A 6,000-nucleotide genomic window follows, 5' to 3' on the forward strand; every position below is an offset into this window, starting at 1 on the left:
CGGAAACATGGTTGACTTCATCATTTTTTGATGCTGAACTTTTTGATTCTTCCTGGAGGGTGCATCGTCGCGATAGAGTTGATCGACGTGGTGGTGGTGTATTATTTGCTTGTCGTGATTGGTTTCGGTCAGTCCGGATGACAGATTTTGAAACTCTATCTGGTGAGGACTTATGGGTGAGAGTTGATTTTATATTTTTGAGAATGTTTATATGTGTGGTTTACATTCCGCCTGCTGCGAAAGAGGACGTATACGAGTTATTGTTTGTGAATATGATGAATGTGCGTGATTTTATGAATGAACGTGATATATTGTTAATAATGGGTGATTTTAATCTACCTAGTGCTAATATTCATGTCCGCAATAAATTTAATTTTGTGATTTCCTATTGCGACATAATACAGATTGGTTCACCCATTAATCCAAGTATGCTTGATATTATGTTAGTGAATGAATGTAATGTGTCAGCAACGATGATCCAATGCCCAAAAGGAACTGCGATCATCCCTGAGGACCTATATCATGATGCATTACATATTGAGCTTTTGTTTATTTCTTCTGTGAGAGCTGCTTCAGCTTGTTCATCGGTTGGGGTTTCCTCACTGCGATGGAATTTTGCTCGTGTTGATTCTGAATTGGTTTATAATGAGGTTCGTTCAATTGACTGGCGCCAAATGTACCTCATGAATACTGGTGATGCTGTTGAATATTTGTATTATACACTTTATAATATTTTTGACAGTCATGTTCCTCGGTTCATCAGTTATCCTAATTCGGAACAACATCGGCGGGTATTTCCGCCGTGGTTTGGGTGCAAACTTATAGCTGATGTTCGTGCAAAATGGTTGTCTCATAGAAGATGGAAACGTAGCCAATCATTTTGTGACTATGAGAAATTCCGGACTCTTAGGAAGATCGTGAAACGTGGTGTGAGTGAGCGATATACTGTCTATCTTAATGAGATGGAGAGTGCTATTGCGGTTAATCCTAACCACTTTTTCAGATTTATTAAGAGTAAGCATATTTCACATGGTCTTGAGCATTCATTCTCATTTGGTAATAAAAGTTTTGACGGTCCTGAGATCGCCAATGCTTTTGCTTCATTTTTTAGCTCTGTCTTTGACCAGAGAAAACCATCCCTTAATGCTAGTTTGGCTTCACAAATTGGTACTGAGGGTGTCGGTATAGACATTCCGCGGGTATCGCTGGGATATGTTAGGATGGCTATTATGAAGCTGAAGGGGTCTGTTGGGCCTGACGGTGTGCCCCCTGACGTATTAAAGGTATGCTGTAATTCGCTTTTAGAGCCTCTTCAGTTTATTTTTAACCTTATTCTTGCTTCTGGTAATTATCCTGAAAAATGGAAATTATCTAGAGTCATTCCTATTCATAAGAGTGGCTCTAAAAATGAGGTTGAAAATTATAGACCTATTGCTATTATCTCGGCTATTCCCAAAATTTTTGACATCATCCTTCACCGTTTGATTCTTGCGCAGTTTAAAAGATTATTGTGTGATGAGCAACATGGTTTTACACCCTGTCGTTCCACTACCACTAATCTCGCCTGCTTCACACATTTGATCATGTCTAAAGTTGACGTTGGTCAGCAAGTTGATGTAGCCTACTTTGACTTTCGTAAAGCCTTTGATCAAGTCAATAATGACGCTCTTTTGATCAGGTTAGCTGAAGTGGGTTTTTCAACGCGTCTTCTTAAACTCTTTGCTTCTTATCTTAGTGATAGGAAGCAATTTGTTAGATATGGTCTTTATGAATCTCCTTCATTTTTTACTCGATCTGGTGTTACTCAGGGGTCCACTTTAGGCCCATTACTATTTACAATTCTTATTAATAACCTCCCTAGAGTTTTATGTAATGCATCATGTCTCTTGTTTGCTGACGACGTTAAATTATTTTTTGCTGTCAAGGATGAGAGGCAAGCCTCTCTCCTTCAAGCTGATATTAACGCTGTCTTGGAGTTCAGTTCTAGTTTAGGCCTTGAACTTAATTTAAACAAATGTGCAATTATGAGCTATGGACGTGCACATTCACTCTATTGTCACGGATATTCCATTAGATCCGTCTTGTTGAAGCGTGTGGAATCTATTGTCGATTTGGGTATCACTTTTGATCCTCAGCTCACCTTTCACAACCATATCAAAAAAGTCGCTGACGTTTCCTTTCGTCGACTTGGATTTGTTTAGAGATATGCAAGATTATTCTCCAATCCTTTGTCTTCTCGCTTGCTTTTCAATTCGCTTGTGAGAAGTAAGCTAGAGTATAATGCGATTGTGTGGAATCCTGCAAATTACTCTCTGATGATTGAGAAAGTGCAAAAAGCATTTCTTCGTTTCCTATATAGGAAAGAATATGGGTATTACCCATATCTCTACCCCACTCCTTTCCTTTTGGGCATGCTTGGGTATAATTCCCTTGAACTTCGGAGAAACTTCTCATTAATTCGTTTCGTTCTCCTGCTCTTACGTGGTAATACGTCATGCCCGTTGTTGCTGTAGCAGTTGGGGCTTTATGTCCCTATTCACTATGTGCGTGGTAGACATCATCATTTGCTGGCTGTACCTCCTGCCCGCACAGTCCTTTTTCGAATGGCTCCTATTCCAAGAGCTATCCGACTTCTTAATGAAATCGTTGCTGCCGAGACTGAATGTGATATTTTCCACCTTAGTGAGCGTAAATTGTCGGAAATTACTCTAACCCATTTATCTGGTAGTCTGCGCTCATCATTGTTTTTATGATTGATTGTGATTTATGAGTGAAATTTTGATTAACTCTCTTCCATTTGGGCCTTACAGGGATGTTTTGTATTTGTAGTTGTTTCTTACATATTTATTGAAACTGGCTGTAGGTGCAAGGCATTCCTTATGCTATATTTTATTTGATATTTTTACTTTATCTGTTATTATAAATGCTATTTTTTATGTATGTATGGATGTATTTATGTTTATGTTAATTGTTATTTTGTTTTTTTTCTTTTTTGTGTTATATTTTTTGACCATTGTGGCGCTTTAGGAATTCCTGTTATGCCACAATGGTCTGTTTAAAATAAATAAATAAATAAATAAAATGGAAGCTTTGACCAACATTTTCGTACTTTGAACACCTTGCTACTAGAAATACAAAGATTTTCAGACAAAGAAATCTTTGGAATTGTCTGAGTTTAAAAAAATAACGTAAAAACTAATTTGACAAATTATTATACACATATATTTGTACATAAATGTCGTTTGCGGAATTAGTTGCAATGGCGTCTATTCAATTTATTTGATAACTAAATTGTACATATAATTTTACATAGATGTCATTAGTGAACATTTATAAGGACATCTAGGGAATTATTTCATAATAATTAATATTGTGTCATATAGATGACACTAACAATAATTTATTTACTGGTAATTTATTGATTTGATTTTTGATTTTTAAATGCATTTTATTATTACCAAATTCTGTTCTCAATCAGTGCTGGTTTTAGGGGGGGGGGGGGCTAGGGCAGGCGAATATATATATATATATATATATATATATATATATATATATATATATATATATATATATATATATTAATTTATACATATGTTTAATAAAAATAAACAATTGCATTCGAAATATTGCAATGGTATAATATTCATCGACTATCTTAAAAAGGGAAAAACCATAAACAGCGACTATTACGTAGCGTTATTGGAGAGTTTGAATGACGAAATCGCGGAAAAACGGCCCCATTTGAAGAAGAAGAAAGTGCCGTTTCATCAAGACAACGCACCGTGTTACAAATCAATGAAAACGGTGACAAAATTGCATGAATTGGGCTTTGAATTGCTTCTGCATCCATCGTATTCTCCAGATCTGGCCCCCAGCGACTTTTTCCTGTTCTCAGACCTCATGTGGATGCTCGCTGGACAGAAATTTTGCGCCGATGAAGAGGTAATCGCTGAAACTGAAGCCTATTTTGAGGTTAAAGACAAATCGTACTGTTACGTATACTAAAATAAGAGGGTAGTAAAGAGCCACCGGTTAAGGACAATCGGATTAAGTCAAGGCGTCGAGGCCATGAGACCGTGATAATTGGTTTCAAGGATTATATCTAGACCCAAAGTGCATGTAGGCTAAAAAATGGCGGCCGAGTTGGCTGTTATTGGTCCTTTCTCAGAACTGACCCATGTCGTGGGACAGAATGTCGTGGGAATACATATCCGAATACGTGACTATACAATAGGTAAACAGATTAGACGTCCTGAGAGATGTACCCCTTATAAGGTGGTACTTAGGCGATATCAGGTCATTCTGGACTGAGCACTGACAGTGCATGTATCTCATTAATCATCAATAAATGCTGTGAAACGACTAAGGCCTTTTCTTGGATCCTCCACCCACCCCTACGCAACAGTACTATAAAAATGGTATCGAAAAATTGTATGACCGCTATAATCGTTGTATCGCCCTCGAAGGCAACTATATTGAATAATAAAACCAAATTCTAACAAAAAAAAGATTTTTTCTATGCTAGCCTACGAACTTTTCAGCCCAACTGTAATTATATGTCTGATGTTTATATTTTTAATTATTATTTATTCACATAGTTTGCGAAAAACTGGAATTGGAAGTGTTACAAACATTTTTCGTGCATTTACTACCTCTTTATATGTTAATGTTAGGATTTACAGTCAAAACCTAGAAAATTTATCGTCATGAATATGAATGTACATAAATATATGTAATGCGGATTCTTTGCTTGAAATTTTTCAAAATTATCAAATATTTGAGACACTTTTTAATTTAGTCGTGCTATTGAGTATATGTACATACATATGTATGTATTTATTATTCTTGTCTAATGTTCGGTAGATATGTTATTATTTTTTACATCCTCATCTTTTAAATAATAGTAAGTGAATTAAAAAACTGGAAAAGACTTCGATAATGGTTTAGATGTAGTTTATTGATATTTTAAAATTATACACGTGGAATATGAATCAGCAAAGCGTTCGAGACACAGACAACGTCCTCGTCCGCCGTCCCAATGCTGGCTACCTGACCGGAGCGGTTGAGTCGCTTCGGCTACGATTTATCAGTGACGCCAATCGACACATTAGTTAACGAAACTGTGTGTAATGAAAGTCGGAACATAGTCCCACATAGGAAAACTGTTGAACAATACAGTTATTCTACAGAGTTACCGCATCACTGATGAATCGTTTACAACAAATCATAGCTCTTAAAATAATTAAATAGAGGGTGAGTAATGAAACCTTTTGCCTCATCCAATGTGAGGATATAATCAATTTATTGGTTCAATGATATCTAAAACTTAAAGGTATACCTCTGGTGAATGTTATATTGATTTACATTAAAATTTTTGAAATCTCTTTTGAAGCTGTGAATAAGCATTACAAGATAAGTATACTTTAAAGAAGAGAGAGTGGACTGTATAATTTAAAATTTTAAGCATTCCTCCTCTTGATGTTAACTTAGATCATACAATATTGAAACTATTACAGCTCTCTAAATATTAACCAGTGAGTGTAATGCTCCTAAGTTAACTTGATTTCATCAATAAGCAACACAAACATTGCTGAATTAAAAGTACATTAGAAAGTCAATCATTCATTCCTACAAGCAGGAAATGAGGGTGAGCTATGATTATAGATGTCTCTACGTTAAACATTGAAATGTTCAGTACTATGGTATTTACTTATTCTATGATTCACATAGATAATATAAACAGTAAGAGTTAACTTATGTATTCATAACAAAGATACATAAGACCTGCGGATAACTACCGGCAGGTAGACATGAAATAATTTAAGATGCTCCATTAAGTTGGCTTGGAGACTAACGCTAACAAGATCATGAATATAACTTTAACTGGCAAATTTGAACAGTAAAATTTAAACTCGGAGATAATACTGTCGAGTGATGACATGAGACAAGTCTTATATTATAAAGACAAAATGATTAGATTAAATTCGGAGATATATACTG

This window comes from Arctopsyche grandis, chromosome 1, assembly GCF_051622035.1.
Source record: "Arctopsyche grandis isolate Sample6627 chromosome 1, ASM5162203v2, whole genome shotgun sequence".
NCBI lineage: Eukaryota > Metazoa > Arthropoda > Insecta > Trichoptera > Hydropsychidae > Arctopsyche > Arctopsyche grandis.